Source organism: Impatiens glandulifera, chromosome 6 (genome assembly GCF_907164915.1).
Source record: "Impatiens glandulifera chromosome 6, dImpGla2.1, whole genome shotgun sequence".
Classification (NCBI taxonomy): Eukaryota; Viridiplantae; Streptophyta; class Magnoliopsida; order Ericales; family Balsaminaceae; genus Impatiens; species Impatiens glandulifera.
Window position 1 is genome coordinate 39,128,017 of NC_061867.1, and position 19,945 is coordinate 39,147,961.

The window sequence follows — 19,945 nt, forward strand, 5'->3', positions numbered from 1 at the left end:
AATTTTCTAATCTCAAACATCTTCGAGAATTTTCCTTTTCTTTAGCACGTAAGTTCCACTTGCAGTTCTTAGCCATACATTTTACAAACCAAATTTTTTTGTTGACTTCACCACTTTAAGGATAAAATGATTAGACATCGCATGTCTATGCAACCTCAATTGTATTTCTTTTTTGTTATCAAAAAACGTACCCACTTCCAATCCGTTTTCAATTAATGGAGCAGGTGTTTCGATCTCGAGTGGTTCATATGAGAAAGTAGTGCTTGGTTCCTCTAGTATGACTGAATGTTTTCCTAGCATGGGAAGTGCTTGGTTCCTGGGGTACTTCTTCTGCATGGTTTTGACATCTTGCTGCTCGATATATCTTGCTGCTCAAAACATATTGCTGCTCAAAAACATCTTGCTGCTCAGATACATCTTGTTGCCTTCGGAAGACATCTTGTTTCTCACATCACATCTCGCTGCCTTGGGAAGATATCTTGTTGCTCAATATGTCATTTTTTCTGATTTTTCACTTTGTGAGTTGAAGGTATTGACTTCTCTACTAAAGAGACACACAGTGGGGCGCGATGATTGGGCAGTGAAGACGAGAGTTCTTGAAATAAACGCCGCATCGGCTATCATCCAATGATTTTTGCAGGAGGATAATTCATCATTAACATTATACTTCAATTTGAACACTAAGTCATATATTAATTTGTCCACACCAATAGCATTATAGACAATTGCAGCTAATTCGTCATATGTAGCATTTCGGGGTACATTCCACCACGACATGAACTTGAGACAAAAAAAACTAACACCACCATCATCAGTTTTCCAGTCTCCAGCAAAGAGGAGAAACACACTCACATACATGTGATCTGCAATTGATAAAAATTCACAAAGTCAGTGTTAATTGTGCAAAAGGCATCTGTCGCAGGTGGAAAATGCAAGGCGGAAAATGCATCTGTCGTAGGCGACGATGCATCTATCGCAGACGAAAAATGCATATGGCGTAGACGAATAATGCATATTCGCTGCGACAGATGCATTTTCCGCCTACGACAGATGCATTTTCCGCATACGACATATGCATCGTCGCCTTCGTTAGATGTATATTCCACCGTAAAACCAATCAACCAAGCTCTAAAACAATTCAGCCACCATCTAAACTACACCCTAGACTCTAAACGATGAAACCCTAAACATTCTTCCATTTCAGCATGAAACGACGGAAACGGAAACATGAAAAACTAACCTGAATGTTGAAGACGTTCCGGCGTCGCCTTGACTTCCCGGTTTCCTTGATTTTGTTGGATCGTTCACAACGATGATGAAGGAACGTTGGTGGAGAAAAGGGAAAACTGAAACGAAGAGGTTGGGAGAGGGAGGGAAATGGGAGACAAGAAACTAAAAATCCCATTCACAATGATTTTTGATTTATTTAATATTGAAGGTAAATGGTCTTTTTTCATAGGCAAAAGGTTAGATTTGAAAAAAATTAATAGCCTATGTTAGAATTGGGAAATACCCTATTATGGGTCTTATTGATCCATAAAATTGTACTCTAAACATCCAGTAAGTTACATTAAATTTTAGGTTTTATTTTACATAAATACAAAGATAACCCAAAATGAGTAGCTAATATGTGAAAGTTAGATCTTTTAACTGTTTTTGGACATGTAACCTCAATCAGAATCTTGACTTGATTGTAATTTGTGACCATGTTCATATTACATGGCAAAGACTTCATAATAGGCCTTAGACTATCTAGTCATAATCAAATTAAATCATTCTGCTTACAAAATGTATAAAATATACTACTACTCTTTTATAGTCAATACAAATTCAGGTTAGACTTATAATTATAACCCTCGCACATATCTACATATTAAGATACTTGAATTCACTTACTCTAACCCAGAAACGCTCATACTTTGAGAGAATTGACTACATTGATTTAAAGGATAATAATTGGTGCTTGGTTTCTCATTCACAGCCATTAAGTATTTAAATTGTTTAATCTTATCTAATAAATATGGTTATAATAAGGGTAGAAAGAATAAATACTCTTTTTATCATATGTCAATATATATAATTTAAATCTTAAAGTAACACAGAGTAAATAATAATAACATACATAAAAAATTACAATCCAAAAATTAGAAATAAAAACGTTTGATCTTATTTCTTCAGGTTCATAGGCTGATGAAAGAGCGTTGAGTTATGAAGATCTGATTGAACAATGGACTCAGAGGGTAAAGAACTCACTCGTTGCATGACCACCATATGGTCCTCCAATATCGGGTTAATCTGTTTCTCCTCCCGAAAAATCACACTGTGATCGAGCGTTTGGGATGATATGAATTCTGCATCTGGGACCGTTTTCTTCAAGTTGGCACTGCATTCAGGTGGAACCACTTTATCCTCGTCCCCCCTTGGATTACATTTATTTTCACTTTCGACCTCTTCAATATTTCCAAATATCCGTCCACAAACTTTGCTCCGCCACATATTACATTGTGCATCGTGTGCCAGCTGAATGATGGGTGTGTCGGGTCATGTCCAGGATCTTAAAATCAAGATTCCTGAAACACAAACAGAGGAGAACAGCGAAGGTTAATTATTACCTTTTAACTCAGCTGCTACAAAAACACTATTTGTCTTAAATTTCTATGAATTTGTTTTGTATCTACCTTCTTCCAGTTATTAGCTTTAGAATACCCTCCCAGATCTTATGTTCCTGCACACCACGAAACATACACATCGGCCCAAGTGCTCATACCATGACATAACCGCAGAACCAAACAACAACGGTGGCCATATTCTCTCCTTATAGCACAGTCTTCAAGTGCCATTAAACTAGCTTCCTCTTCTTTATTATGAGCAAGATAAGGCTGTAAGCAAAATAGATCATTGAAGGTCATTGAATGTGGAAATAATACACTAATTCTGGCGATAAAACATCAATTTGATAGTCAAATAATTCATCTGCCAGAATAATAAAGTACTTGTAGTAAACAATTTCAAACCTCAAAAGATGGATGAAGAGGAATACTGCTTTGGAAAGATGCTAGACGAATCGAAGGGTAATACTTCTTTTAGGGATTATATGCATGAGAGTAAGTGTTTCCGTAAATAGTGATAAGGCTCAGGGAATACAGAAAAAGTGGGAATCTTTTGAAAAATAGAGGAAGAACAATGTTAAAAGCTAAAAGGAATAATAAAAAAACCAAAATTAGAAACATATCAATATAAGAATTGAGTGCAGTAGGAATTTTCACTCAATTTAGTACGAGAAGAAGTTAAAAGGGAATCCACCAGTAGCGTAGTCTTGTCTAATAGACTAAATGTTAAGGTTCGATTCTCACTAAAATGTCCAGATTGAAACGAGAGAATATGACTTTGGAGGGTTGTTCTAGTTCCCTCTAGAGAATAAACGTTTCATTTAAAAACAAAAAATCTTTATGAAGATATTACAAAAGTTGGGAGGTGGAAGAACAAAGGCAATATTTCTATGGAATAAGCTCCTGATGCCTGTATTTGTTTGGTTTGATGTTCTAAGGTTATCATGATCTCTATCATCTGAGGTTATCTCAGTTACTTACTATACTTTTTATATATTTCAAGAAGTCGCTTTACAACTTTGTTATATAAAGTTTCGCATATCAAACAGGAAAAATAAAAAAGATGGGTCTAAAAGTAAATAAGAAATCACACAAAAACTCACCGGTTGCAAACAAAGTAATGGAATTCACAGCATGGGGGTGTCTTGCAGCGAAGGCCAAGGCAAGTACACAGCCCTTAGAATGAGGCAACTAAGTGAAATGAATTCAGTTGAGAAGGAAAAATGGTTGAATTCTCAATCATGTCCAAATGATCCTTCAGTGTGTATAAGCAGTCCCTTGGCTTTGGGCTTCTTCCAAATCCCAAGAGATCTACCCGCGAAAAACCTAAACTTGCGGTTTGTGAGCAAAGATATGTTAGGGAAAATGGTTTCTGTCCAAAATGAGGAAGATGACATAAAACCATGCAAGAATATCCATTTTCTGTTTCTTCTTCCTCTGAAACTGCTTCTGAGAGATACCAATTCAATCAATTATTTACACTTCATGCAAGCTAAATGCCACAGTAATAGAACAACCACCTATGTTATCACATGGCCAATCCTACTTTTCATGCTAGTACTATGCGTATGAAATTGATTTCATTTAGATAGTGAGCAAGTTGACAAAAGAGAAACAAAATAGTCATATATGACTAGGGTTTCTAGCCCAATTACTAACTTTCCAATAAATTCCACAAAATCAGGGCTGACAAATCAAGGATAAAGATTAACAGAAATCATCAAGAGCAGCTTAATCAATTGAGATTCTAATTTAACATAATCTGTATCAGTTAAATATACAAAAGTACAGAGCATATTGCTTTAGTATTATTTCTTCTCATCTAAGGTTTATCCCTTGATAACAGCAGTGAGGTACCTTTGACCAACAACATGAAGACGAAGCTAATCATCATTGGTCGTCCACGAACCGCACGACTCACACCCACAATCGGACCACCTCTGATTCATCCACCCACAATCTTCAGTTCCGAAAATCTTCCAACTTATGTTGCGGAATCTAAGCAAACCCCTTTTCCCGGAAAATGTTTTTTTCGGGCGAAAAGTGTTTCAGAAAGCAGACTTTCTCTTTCACATTCAACAATGGCTCCCATATTGATGTGTCCTGATCTGACAGTAACAATGGACGCGCTTCCCTTCGAGTAGCTCGTCCACGATATCTATAGATACACACAGGATAACCTCAATAAGATCAAGGACCAGAAAGACAAGAAAGCTCGTTGTGTGATTGAAGAATTCAGCTGTTATACTGGGCCATTTTCTCCACAGAACTTCCCATCACATAGAGAAAAATGACTGTTGGAGATTGCTAGAGAGAGAGAGTAGTGGGCAAGACAGAGAATGGAGAATTTTGAATTGAAAAAGAGCATGGAGGTTTGGAACAGTTTCAGATCTTCTGCCTACCGATTGCCGTGTTCCCCTGTGGCGCACCAATCAGATTGCAGCATTATAATTTAATAATAATCAATCTGGGCAGGAGACGGAGGGAGGGAGAATCCGGAATCCGGTTTTAGGCCCGGGTTCACACAAGACGCCGTTAACGGAAAGCGCCCGTTACGCCAGGAAATAATATAATATTCAGATAATACCAGATAAGATATCTTCGCTCTGATCTAACAACGCCCTGTTGCCATGACCCTCATTGTAAACCCCGCATACCCACCCATGAGAAGAACGCCTGCCGTTCATGAAAATACACTTACACGTCCATGGTAAAGACCGAATTGACAGTCATATTATATTTACGTTTTTTAAATATTAATTTAATTTATTAAATAACACAGGCAGCGATATAATATTCGCTTCAAGTAATTCAATCTTTTATTTTCTTGGATTTTTTTTTATTTTTTTATTTCATTTTTTTTGCCTCGAGACTCTCTGGAGCGAAGATATATTTGCTTCAATTCATTCTAATAAAAACCTCATGTAAAACCCACCTACCCACCCATGAGAAGACCGCTTGACTACCATGTAAAGACACTTACCCGTCTATGTGAAGACCAAAATTACATGGATTTTATATTTCCGTTTATTAAATATTAATTCAATTAATTGAAGATGACATGCAGCAACCGAACAAATCTTCGCCTCAATTACCGGCTAGGTTTTTTTTCATATTTTTTTTTAATTTTTTTTTTTTGCCTGGAGACTCTCTGGAGCGAAGATATATTTGCTTCAATTCATTCTAATAAAAACCTCATGTAAAACCCCCCTACCCACCCATGAGAAGACCGCTTGACTACCATGTAAAGACACTTACCCGTTTATGTGAAGACCAAAATTACATGGATTTTATATTTCCGTTTATTAAATATTAATTCAATTAATTGAAGATGACATGCAGCAACCGAACAAATCTTCGCCTCAATTACCGGCTAGTTTTTTTTTTCCTATTTTTTTTTTTTTTTCTTTTTTTTTTGCCTGGAGACTCTCTGAGCGAAGATATATTTGCTTCAATTAATTCATTACTTTTTTTTCTTTATTTCAATTTTTCGCTGGAAAAGAACATTTGTTCGCCTAGACCATGTTCCATGTAAAATGGATTGAATAGTCGCTTCTCGAGAGAACACTTATTCGCCCCTAGTCCCTGTGTCATGTTACATGGACATGAATAGTCGCTTTTCGAAAGAAGACATGTTCGCCCCGGTTACATGAATATATATAACCCCCTAATATGATTATTTTATTATCATTTCCGCCCGATTCATCTCTATCTCTTCCTGCCTTCCTTTTCACGGCGATTCGTAACCGGCTCCCCGTCGACCGAAACCTGAATCCACATCTTCACGACTCCACAATGGTACGTATTCCTGACTAGTAGCTTTTACATATTAGGATTATGGAACTACTACACTAGATTCTGTTATGTGATGTTGTTGTCTCTTTAATCTTTTGGAAACCTACTCTCAAATGTTACCTTGACTGTAAATCAATGTTATTAGGAAAACTTACCTAGTGTTGTGTTTTGTGATTATTATTTTCCCTGAAACCCTAGTACATACTCACAAAGACCGTTTTTTTTTTTTTCATGCACGGCAGGCTGCCTCAGCATCCGTCCCAAAACTTTGGCAAGATTGGATTTTATGCCCAATCAATTAACAAGTGAAGAGATAGTACTCTTCGTTACATTTCTCCTTTTTTTCCATATTGTTTAAGTTTTCATCCTGTTTAACTGAAATATTTATGATTGTTCTAAACAGCACTTGATGCAACCAATATGCTAACACATGTGGTGCACGGTGTCAATGAGGTGGCGAGACGATGTTACCCACGTCATAGCATCCACCGATTCTAATGGTGGATGCGGTCGCACTATCAAAGTATTGAAGGGCATATTGAACGGGAGTTGGGTCCTTACCATTGATTGTGAGACTCTGTTATTCTTAACCCTTTACTGTTAACTCAATATTCATTTTCACATATATGAAACTAAAACACCTATTGCTTTTATACAGGGATAAAATCATCAATCAGATTTAACTGTTACGTGGACGAGGAACCATACGAGGTGCAGCGAGATAATCATGGGACTGTGGGCGGTCCAAGAGCTGGCAGAATGCGTTATTTGAACAATGTAAGTTTTGTCTTATTCCCTCCTCCATATGATATTCAATTGTCCATCATTACTAATAATGTATTGTATTTTCTTTCAGCTGCCCAAACTCTTCGACAGTTACACCTTCATATTTGCAGGGGAATTCATCCCGGCTTACAAACTTGATCTTATGGGGTTTGTAATTGCTGGAGGAGGTACAACTAAAGAAATGGAGAATCCATTTGTCGAGCCCGAGGACGACAAAACTATAGTTGTATACGACAAGTCTAGGCACGATGTTAATGAACTTGTTTGGGTATTTGAGGCAGAGAATCCTCTGAAGACATATTTGGATGTGTTTGGTGTTCCTCACACAAGCTTGCTAGAATCCATTGCTGCTTGTGATTTGCAGCCTTTGTTTTTGTAATAGACATGTGTTGGTTTAATTTTTTACTTAATATTTGAATATTTTGCATTCTTGAAAATTCAATGTCATATTTGATTTCAGAATTATGTTTTTGTTCTTCGAATTGTTTTTTTTTTAAACATCAGCCTTATATTTAACTAAATCTTGAAACATTAACAAATACTGTATAAATTGAAGTATAAATTTGATAAATAATTAATATTTTTTAAAACTACTGTCAAAATAATATTTGTGAAACAATTGTCAAAACAATAATGTGAAGAAATCTTCGCTTACTGATTGATTGATTGATTTATTAATTTAATTTCATAATAATTTTTGTCATTTAATTATTAAAATGAAATAATTTTTTAACAAGTCACCTCACCGCCACCTAACACCTGCCACCTTTTCATTAAATGCTGCATGCAGCAAGCCATGCTGCTAAGCTAGACAACTTTGTACTCTTCTCTCTCTCTACTGTACGACCATTTCTTCGCCGGAGTTATACTACATTGTCTACCATCGACCTCTCCTTCGCCGGAGACTTCATTATAATATCAATCCGTCTTCCTAAATTATAAAATGGTATGTTTTTGAATGTCATCTATACCTCCTTTACTTTTCTTCCCAACCTTTTCTATGTTTTTTGAATCATCGACATGAAATGTTCTGTTCTTTTTGATTATCAGGAAGGAATACGTCTCAGCGAGAATGATATGGACGAGAATGATATTATTGATTTAAGGTAACATTTTTTAACTTCTCCAATTTTTGTAGTGCACATGTAAGCGAAGATCTCTTCACTACTATATTATGAGATAATATCTTATGAAGCGAAACTATATTCGCCTAATATTACAATCTTCATACTGTTGAAGTGAAGCATTCTTCGCTTATATTGTTTTCATTTTCCAATAATCTACAAACCTTTATTTTCCACTTGTTCAAACTGAACAGCGAATCTGCTACTTGTCGTCGTCAATTGAATTTCGATGGAAACGGCCAACCTTTGGAGGACATCGAATCCAACTTCATTCCACTTTTAGGTAGAGAATTTGAGAGTGAAGAAGAAGGCTACGTATTCTACTTAGCATACGCTAAACTAATAGGATTTGGTATAAGGCGCAGTTCAAAACACGTAGACAAGGAGGGTAAAATACTGGATAGAGTTTTTTGTTGTAGTGCACAGGGTGAACGGGGAAAGGACAAACGTGATGTCTATGTGAAACGTAGACGTTCTGTGACTCGGTTTGGATGACATCGGTTTGGATGACATCGGTTAACCAATCAGTTTTCAAATTTCGTGGGGCTTTTCTTTGGACATTTAAGGCCTTTGAAGGTCCTGCTTCCTCTTTTTTTTGGATAATTAGGGTAGGAGGCAAGGCTGGGGTGGTTGTAGTGCTGGGGTTCGTGTTGGTTTCTGTTTTGGGAGTAATTGGGTTGGCTTTGGGTTTGGCTTGTGCCATTGGAGGGGTTGTGGTTTTGAGTGGAGGAATGGGGTTTGCTTTGGGCTTGTCTTGTGCCATTGGAGGGGGTCTGGTTTTGAGTGGAGGAATGGGGTTTGCTTTGGGCTTGTCTTGTGCCATTGGAGGGGGTGTGGTTTTGAGTGGAGGAATGGGGTTTGTTTTGGGGTTGGCTTGTGCCATTGGAGGGGGTGTGGTTATGATTGGAGGAATGGGGTTGGCTTGGCTTGTGCCACTGGAGGGGGTGTGGTTGTGATTGGAGGAATGGGGTTGGCTTTGGCTTGTGCCATTGGAGGGGGTGTGGTTTTGATTGGAGGAATGGGGTTGGCTTTGGCTTGTGCCATTGGAGGGGGTGTGGTTTTGAGTGGAGGAATGGGGTTGGCTTTGGCTTGTGCCACTGGAGGGGGTGTGGTTATGATTGGAGGAAGGGGGTTGGCTTTGGCTTGTGCCATTGGAGGGGGTGGGGCTGGGGTTTGGGTAACTGTTTTGAGTGGAAGGGGGTTCTTGTGGGATTGGGGTGTTGGTGTGAGGGTGGGTTGTGTGTGGTCTAGGGTGTTTAGAGGATGGGTGTTGGATTTGGCTTGGTTGTCTGCGTTGATATTTTTTTGGATGTTGGGAGAAAGTGTGCTCTTGTTGGCTGGGGCCGTTGGTGGGTGGTTGGCTTTTGTCTTCGTTTCGGTGGAGGGGGTGAATGTGTTCTTGTTCGATGGGGCCGTTGGATTGGTGTTGGCAGGGTTGTTGGTAGGACTTCCTCTGGGCTGCTGCTTTTTGTTTTGGTCCAGACTCCGCTGTAAGCCTTCCCTCAGGATTGCATTGGAGTTTAGCACCGTGGCCAAGGGCTCAAACGCAGACTGTACAAGTTCCATGGCGTTTATCTGGTGCATCTCATTCAGATATTTAGCCCCTTGTGCCAATTCTTCGGCAGCGGCAGCAACCTTCCTCAAACATGACGCCAGGTTTTGTGTAATTGGAGCATGCTCAGTTGGATGGTCATCTCCAGTTTGTGGTGGTGTTGGCTGCACATTTTGTTGCATCGGTGGTTGCTCATTCGGCATGGCTATGCGAGCAACCACCCTACCATGTCCAAACCCCCCCTGTGCAGCCTCATACTCAACCCTTTCGTACATCTTCTTCTCGTCCCAGCATCCTAGAATAGGAAAACTCCTGGAGATCTTACTGTTTACCTTGAACTCAACCACACGGTCCAAGTAGCACAACTGATACATTAGCATGAACAAATATATGTTACGTTCAAAGTCATCAAAAAATTATGAATGGACAACCTCCAGCCAATAGATTTCTACACTCACCAAAAGAAAGGTTAATGGTCCATGGAAATAGGATGTCTTTTTTGCTTTCCACTTATAAACACTGTCGACTAGCCCGTCTAACGTGAACTTGCACCAGTTGTAGTCTTTGATTTTAGATACATCCTGGAGGGATTTCAGTACTTTGAATCTGAAAATAAAAAAGTATTGACTCAAGCCATTTAAAATTATATTGAAGTTCTAAATGAGATCACAGAATTAATGCTAGGTTCTTTGGGTATACCTGCACTGTGGATTTTGGGATGTCCACAAAAAACTGGATACAACAAACACCACGAAGTCCATCTTGAAGTTACTGTCTCCTTCTGTGTTCTGTAGAATTTTGTCAGGCATTTGGTAGGTTGAAGGACCTCCACTGTTCTCGAATCCCCATCTCCTTCTCCACGCCGTGAGATGGTCCTTGTACACCTTGTCGTCCGTGTGATTTCCCAAACACTCTGCCACAACTAATTCACCTCTGGGTATGTTCAATACACATTGAACATCCTCTTCATCAATCTGCATCTCCTCTCCACTGTGTAGGACGATGCTCCTCCTTCTGGGATTGAATAGACTCACAATGCAGCGTGAGAATTGAAGTGGGCATTTTGATATGCCAAGGGACAGAAGGGAACCAAATCCTATGTCCCTCACAGCCTGCTTCTGTTCTTCAGATAACCTGTTAATCAGGTGATGAAGGCCCGATGGAGAGGTTCTGCTCTTGAAATCGACCTCAGGGTCACGAGTCCTTCTTCTTTTCTTCTGAACCTGGTTCTCACTAAGTGCTTCATTCGCCGCGTTGGCCAGAATATCCAGTGGTGTCGTTGGCGTGCCTGATGAATCGGGTTTTCGTTTCCTTTGTTGAACACTACATTATCATTAGCAAATTGGCTTATTTACCTAATCCAAATATAGTAAAATTTTAACAATTGTAACATTCGCGTAATTACCTTAGTGTGTTCACTTCAGTCGTGGATTCAGTATATGGAACTATTTGCATATCGGAATCCTGATTCTGAGATGTTAAAGTCACATTTAGATTCGAATGACGTAAACTAAGAAAAAGAAATAGACTCAAGCATGCAACCGTAAACACTTCTTACCATTTTCGCTGGAGCCGAAGATACTAACCGGAAGACAAATGGATTCGTAGTCGAAATGCAGGATACGACAGCGCTAGGTCAGATGGTCGAATAACGTATGACGGCCGGATTCGGGATTCAGATGTTTTACGGTTTTACTTGGCACCGTGCACTGTTAGTGTGAATGTATTTTCATTAGGCCGTATCGGTTTTCACAAACATGAATAAGGAGTTTCTCATTAACTTCGTACGAGTCGAAGCGATATTCGCTTTTGTAGTGTGAAAGGTAATTATTCATTATGAAAAGTAACATACTACAATGGACGAGGATGTGTTCGTGCAGAACTCCGCAATGTACGAATATATCTTCGCTTAGTACATGTCTTTCTTGTTTCACATGATTTGAAAAAAAATTCCAACCAAATGAACAACTATTTGCTTCTCGATCCTGAATAAGCGAACAAATCTTCGCTCTGCCAATCTAACAGATCGTATCTAATCTAAACGAATGACATTTGATTCGATGGTAGCGATTGACTGGCCGTCGTCACAAAGCCTGAGACTTTGTGACAGTTGACTTGACATGTGGAAAATTTTTTGGCGCTTCAGTGTATTAATTTCATTTTTATTTGAGCTGTGAATTAAATTTCATTAATTTTTTTTTTCAAATATATATGACAATATATAAATTTTACTTTGACACTCATGTAATAAATAAAAGGTTTGTTATGTATGAATAATTTAATATTTCATATAATGTTTTTTATAGTAAATGTAATTTTTTAATTTATGACCGTAGTATTCAGATATGATGTATGTATGAATAATTTTGTTATGTATGAATAATTTTTTGAATAATTTTTTAATTTTTTAATTTATGACCGTAGTATTCAGATATGATGTATGTATGAATAATTTTGTTATGTATGAATAATTTTTTGAATAATTTTTTCATTTTTTAATTTGTTACTATAATTTTTTAATTATAGTAAGTGTAGATCAAACATCACCTAAACTTTTTAATTAACAATATATAAATTATGATTGATGTTCCCTATCTAAAATAATGAAGACTGGTCCGAATCGATGTATAATGATTACTTTAAGATATGATGTAACGTACAAAAATATGTCTGTAATGAATTATAAATAAAAATGAATGTGATCCAGGGGATAGAAATTGAAAAATGGTTTGAAGCGAAGATTTATTCGCGCCGTGTGTTTTCCACCCACATTCATTCATTAATTTTGGTATTCACATACAAGCGTTGGTGTACTTACATCAGTTGTAAAGGGTATTCTCATGTAGGGGTTGTGTGTTTCACATGTAAGTCAACCTATAATTCATTATAGCGAAGATTTATTCGCTTCATATTAGTTTCTCATAATTTGCAATTTTCACTGAACACGGATATATGTTCGCTTCTTTTCTTCTATAATTAGATGAATGCATGTGTTTTGAAATATAAAATTAAAATGAATTGGAAACTGTATTAAAATATACTATTTTTTACTTTTTGTAATGTGACAACAATACTGCACACTGTTCCGATTTGACATGTCATGACATGCTTAATACTTTTACTGAATCCATAGATATGAAATGATTTCTTTATAGGGTTTTATACAAAAACACACTTCTTTTTCAATGATGACATATAATTTCTGCATGATGTGACAAAACAAAGGATTATTGTTAATATTAAAAGAATAAGATTAAAAAATATTAAAAATAATTAAACTTTAATTAAAAATAATAAAAGCTTAATAATTAAACCTTAATTAAAAATTAATAAAAAGAATTAATGTTAATATATTGAATATAATTTTATAATTATTCATGAAAATGTTTTTATTCATGTTGAAATAATTTATTATGTTAATATAATGTGAATGACAATATTGAATTATTTATTTTATTTAATATTATTAAGTGTTATTACTTTTTCGTGAATGAAATTACTTTCTCATGATGTGACAAAGTGACTACACACTGTTCGGATTTGATATTTCATCACGGGAAATTTACTTTTTCTGAATCAATAGATCTGAATAATTTATGAAGAAAACAGATTTTCTTTTTGCTATAAATGTAGGGATTACATGAACAATCTTCGCCGGCAGCATGAAATATCTATTGAGCGTTTATGTTGATAGCGTGTGTTTTTTTCATATAGTTTGTTGGGATGTATCATTTGGGAGATTCTCTGTGATGGAAAACTTGTACAATCAAGATCAACTGGTGGAAAACATCTTCAGTGTACACGAATGCTTGGTAACTCAAGTAGAAACTACCGATCAAATGAAGATCATTCGTGTACACTGCTGTGGTTGCTTACCTAGGATGTACCATTTGGGAGATTCCCTGGGATGGAAAACATCTCAAGAGATAACTCAACAGGTGTATGACCCCAGTTATGCGTGAGAGATCCGCTGTGGTTGCTTCAATGGAGATGCCTTGAAGCTGGAGATGCAGCTTAATATTGTCAAAATGTACAAATGTTTATGAAACGGGGAAATGTTTATGAAACTTGTAATGAAAATTTGTACGTCGAATTATAATAATTATTTGTTATTTATATTTTCATGCAAATGTCATTAAACATTAATAAAATAACGAATTTGTTAAAAATAATAAAGTATTATCATATCTACTCTTCTGGCTAAGTATACGTTGCCCATAAGTCATATCATTGCCATAATTTTAAATGTAAGTTTTGGTCCGATTCGATGTGTAATGATTATAAATAAAAATTAAATGTGAGTAACGGATAGAAATTGAAAAATTGTTTGTAGCGAAGATTTATTCGCGGCGTGTATTTTCCTCCCCCTTTCATTCATCATTTTGGTCTTCACATACAAGCGTTGGTGTACTTACATCAGTTGTAAAGGGTATTCTCATGTAGGGGTTGTGTGTTTCACATGTAAGTCAACCTAGAATTCATTCAAACGAATATTTATTCGCTTCAAATTAGTTCTGCACACGAATATATGTTCGCTTCTTTTCAAATATAATTAGATGAAGTCATGTGCTTAAAAATTGAAAAAAAAACATAATTTGCAACTTCATTAAAATACAATATTTATTAATTTTTTTGATGTGACAACAATACTGCACACTGTTCCGATTTGATATGTCATTACAGGCTACATACAGTAATCCATAGATATGAAATGATTTCTTTATAGGGTTTTATACGAAAACACACTTCTTTTCTTTTTTCAATGATGAAAGATATTTTCAATACATTTCCGTTGAATGTGGTCGACCTGAAATATGAAGATCAAGCGAATATTATGTCGTTTCGTAACAATGTTTTGTTTAATATAGAAACTTACAGGCGAATGATTCTTCGTTTTCCAATTCATTACAGTATGACATGAAAGTGTCAACAATAATATGTAACTTCAAAGATTGGATGCGACATCATCTTCGTTTTTAAGGGTTTTACAGGCGAAGAAATGTCCGTTCGATTTACTGATTAGATATTGTGTAAGGAAGCGAGCAACCTGTCGATGGATCAATCGAAGGGGTTTACACGAACAGATCAGTTGTTTTACATTATACTTTGAATTGATCATGACATCCAAATTGCAATCAAAGAATGAATCAAAGCTAATGACAATGAGTCGATTTATATCACTACAGAATAAACGAACTACATAATGTAAAATATAACTTCTGACTATAATCAAACATAACTTCATAATATTGATGAATACACAAAAAACATTCCATAATCCGTTTACATAAGTACTGCACAGATTAACCAAAAGTATAGATGTTCAACAATACAAATGAAGCTCTAGTCTGATTCATGAGAGGATGACTCGTCTATCGGTCCTGTCAGCGACACGACCTCATGTTCGATGACGGGTGGAATGTATAGCTGAATGGCTTCGTTCACAGCATTGATCCATCGGTTGGGGATGAAAACCGTCAAACAATTTTCAATTATTGATGCGTACTCTAAGTAAAGATGTTGAGGAGTAAACATGAAGTCCTCCGGAGGATTGTCTCCATTTGAAGGTAGGGGATTCCGTAGGCCAAATTGTCTGTATATGACACTTGTGCAGTAGGAGGTAGTTCCCTGAAGGCCCAACAAAATGATGAATGGAGAACCCCTCATCTCGTACATCATTTCAGTAAACAGATACCACGGAACAATGAACCTAATTGGGTGAATATCCGAAATAAAATTCGGAGGCACGAGTCCATTGACCCTTTGCACTTGTAGATTGGCAAAGGAAGTGTATGGAATTGAAGGACGGGGCAACCAATGCAACTTGTCTAACAACCAGAGGTATAGAACCAAAGGTGATCCACGGCGAGAATAGTTGTTTTCCTCGGGAACAAATTCGTTAAGACCAAGTAATGTCTCAGCAAGTACCAGGCTAGCCAGGTTTGGGGCGTTTCCCATCAGTGCAGGAACTACCCGCAGGAGCCTTTCCGAAGGCCGGCGTCCTGCAGCCGGACATAAAAAAAAATGAGCCAGAACCACAAGCATGATCAGTTTGCTTTGTGTGTGGTTGATGGTCCTCTCAGCTCCCTGGACACGCCAAATGTACTCGTCTATGTTTGTCATATTCAGAAATCCATGTTGGAGGGTAAACAAGAGAGCATCAAACATTGTACATCCATAGAAGCTGTCGCAAATGTGGACGGCCATATGAGGATCTTGATGGACAGGCAAGATCATGAGTGCATTTGTACCACACCTAAGGATTGAAGCAAAGTCCTCTAGCGTCGGGCATATGTGCATTTCCCCAATAACAAAAGAACGAGAGTCCGTATCCCATCTGCTTTGCATGTGGGCCATCAGTCCGTCGTTAACGTTTATTCGTAATAGAGGAAGAATCTCATCTACATGATAGACACTAAAAGGGACAGGGTCATCGTTGATCAGACTTAAGTATCGCTCCAGCTGTTGCTGCGATAAAACCAGCATGTCTGGGTCCATCTCTACATCCATCTTATGAGTTTTACGCTTAATGACTGAAGGAAAGACAACGGTAGATAGAGATTCGGGAAGGAGTGAGAGTGTAATGTGAGAGTGAGAGTGAGAGTGAGGGTATGAGAGTGATGATCTTGATACAGCAGTAGTTGAAGTTAATAAATGAGTTTTCATTCTTGAATTGACATCAATACATACCACAGGTAGGTGCATTACATGTTGCGAGGATATCTTCGTTTATGAATTGGCAAACATATAGTGAAGAAGATATCTTCGTCTCGGATATTAAAAATATGGATTGAACCAACAAATAACATAAGAAGATATCTTCGTTTAGGATTTTGAAAATGTTTAGTTGCGAGGATATCTTCGTTTATGAATTTAAAAACATATAGTGAAGAAGATATCTTCGTCTCGTAGTTTCGAAATATCGACTGTACCCCAAAATAAATTAAGAAGATATATTCGTCTAGGAATTTGAAAACATATATTGAAGAAGATATCTTCGTCTCGTAGTTTCGAAATATCGATTGTACCCCAAAATAAATTATGAAGATATATTCGTTTAAGAATTTCTAAATATATAGTGAAGAAGATATCTTCGTTTAGTAATTTGCAAACATATATTGAAGAAGATATCTTCGTCTCTGATTATCAAATTAAGGATTGCACCGAAAAGGAACATAAGAAGATATCTTCGTTTAGAAATTTGAAAATTAATAGTGAAGAAGAAGGCCACAAGAAGACATAACAAGATAATTCTGTTTCAAGAGGTGGTCATCATGTCAATATTACGGTTGCAAGCATATCAGTTTGATCATGTTAAGAATATATCTTCGTTTAAGAATATTAAAAGATACAGTTAAGAAAATAACATCGTCTAGGATTTCACAAATATGGGTACAAGAATACATATCAAACATCAATACATTATAAGCAATTCATTATAACTCCATACATTAAGATCTGAACTGCCTTCCATACATTAAGATCTGAATTGCATTATAAGTTATAAATCAATATCAAACATCCATACATTAAAAATAGGTCAATTGACCTGTGTGAACATAAGATTTACTGTACAAGTATAATTCCGTATAACACATACAAAACCCTAATATCTTGATCTAATTGCAGTCTTTAACTTGAACCTATTGACATTGTGGTCAGACATAAGAATTCTGTATAAATATTTTATCCTCAATGTACTCAAAGCTTCGTCGGCCTTCAAAAGAACAAGAGAAAGTATAAGAACATTTAAAATTGATAAATGTCATAGAATAACATATAAAAAACACTCACATTATTTTCGTTGATGTCACATGACCAACCCTTCATCTTTCCTCTATATGTTTCCATATGTCTCATTAAATATACACCGCAGTCGGTCTTGTTTGTTTGGTCTTGCCAAGGCAGCTTTGGGGCCGTTATCCTGTACAGCTTAACCTTTTCTGCAAATCTTTGTATGCCTTGCCTTTCCAAGAAAGTCGAAAAACTATCGATTTGATTCCTCAACTGGACATACTTCTCCAAAATTTTCATTCTATGCGGACGACCGGAGTTGTCTAGGACATTTATTTGGGAGTCTTTAATATTCACACATACAAGAAAGAAATGTCCAGAAGTGACGACAGGTAGGAATATCTGCAAAAAGAACATAAACATTTGTTATTTTATGGCAGTCTCGTTACTTGGAATTGAGGGATATGTACATACCAGGTCAGCGAAGATGATGTCTTCTTTTGTGACATGGTAGTTTCTCATGTCTTCTTCAAGGGATTGACAAAATAAGGTCCTATCATACTGCAGATTAACCTGCAAAATAAGGGGGGAGACTCAAAGTCATGAACATTGAAGGATACATAGAACAAAACAAGAGAAGCACTTACATGTGAAATTGTTGAAAAACATATTATTCGTGGCTCATGCCTTGGCAACCTACGGCATTTGAAGTGCACAATTATGGACCAAGCGTCCACAACTTCGCTCGCAATTTCACGACCCATTTTCACCGTTTGAAAGAGCTTACGGGTGATATTACCCGGTGCACCTACGTACAGAACGTCCCTGCAAAATACATTCATTTACAAGACCATAACTAACTAATTTCATATTTGAAATTCCGAAAAGCATGAGAGGTAACTTACATTTCAGGCAGGTCTTCATCGAACACAAAATCGGCTAATCTCTGTTCCTTGATGGTTATGTTGTGGTCCAACATATCTGCAACTTGTTGCATGTAGGGGGATCGAAGGTGCACAGGAATTTTCGTGATCTTCCTCTTAGGATATTCTCTAATGTTGATGCATCCCCCCCCCATCACCTTCATCTTCATCTTCAGAAGATTCAACGGCATCAGAAGCCTCAACCTTTTCCTTGCCTTTAACCTGATCATTTGGTGCAACAGCTTTGGGTTCCGCAACATGTTCATTCCCTTCACCCTGAGCATTTGGTTCAACATGCTGCGCTTTGGGTTCCTCAACCGGTTCCTTCCCTTCACCCTGATCATCGTCTTCAAGAGTGGGTGTCTGCACTGGTTGTACCTCATCCGGTTCCTTGACTTCGCCATCATGATCAGTTGGTTCAACACGGGGTGAGGCATCTTTGTTGGGAAGAACTGCATCCTCAGGTTCGTCCGGTTGAAAAGGGGGTGACTTTCCTTGAATGGGCTGAAATGCAGCCTGTACATCTTCCAGTTCAACAAGGAGTGATTCTTCGTCAATGTCATGACCTACATCCTCAACATCTTTCGGTTGAACAGGGAGTGACTGATCTTCATTGTGCAGAACTGCATCATCGAGATCATTCGGTTCCACGTGATCCGAACAATTTTCTTGATGGGGCATAACTGCATCCTCAGGTTCGTCCGGTTGAAAAGGGGGTGACTTGGCTTGAATGGGATGAAATGCAGCCTGTACAACTTCCTGTTCAACAAGGAGTGATTCATCGTCAATGTCATGACCTACATCCTCAACATCTTTCGTTTCAAGAGGGAGTGACTGATCTTCATTGTGCAGAACTGCATCATCGAGATCATTCGGTTCCACCTGATCTGAACGATTTTCTTGATGGGGCATAACTGCATCCTCTAAATCATTCTGTTCAACCCGTGTTGTTTGATTGTCTGCATGGTCCCAATGCAGTCTCACATGTGTAATCAACCCGGGGACTAATGACTTTCAAGCCCGCACATGGTAAAGTGTCCACAAGTGCCTCCCTTGTAGGATCTTCCACACCTACATGAACCGGACCATCGATCACCACCTTCAAGTGTTTCATGAACCCTTCAGACTCTCTGAGGTTCAGGAAACCGGCCTCAAAAAAGGGCTTCGGATCGATGTTGCGTTTCTCCAACTCCCCGGATAGGTAATTCAACTGTTGGGCTGTATCTTTAAAAGTTTGCAGGATTTTGGCGGTCAGCAACTGTACATTATGAAAAACAGACTTCATTAATCTTGAAAACAGGCTAATAATGAACAATGGGAGTCAATTTATTGTTTCCACATACCTCATTATCGTCTTCTTTTACTTCAACCGAGTCAACTGGATTCTCGGGTTGTCCAACTGCTAGGCGCGCCCTTGCCCTG

At 37.5% G+C, this 19,945-nt stretch overlaps 2 pseudogenes; one reads left to right on the forward strand and one right to left on the reverse strand.

Annotated features, from left to right (window-relative positions):
* LOC124943589 overlaps nt 1-1,179 on the forward strand; it is a 3,787-nt pseudogene extending 2,608 nt beyond the window's left edge.
* Nucleotides 1,180-2,166: 987 nt separating this feature from the next.
* On the reverse strand, nt 2,167-4,886 carry LOC124943590 (annotated as a pseudogene).
* Between the last annotated feature and the right edge of the window lie 15,059 nt (nt 4,887-19,945).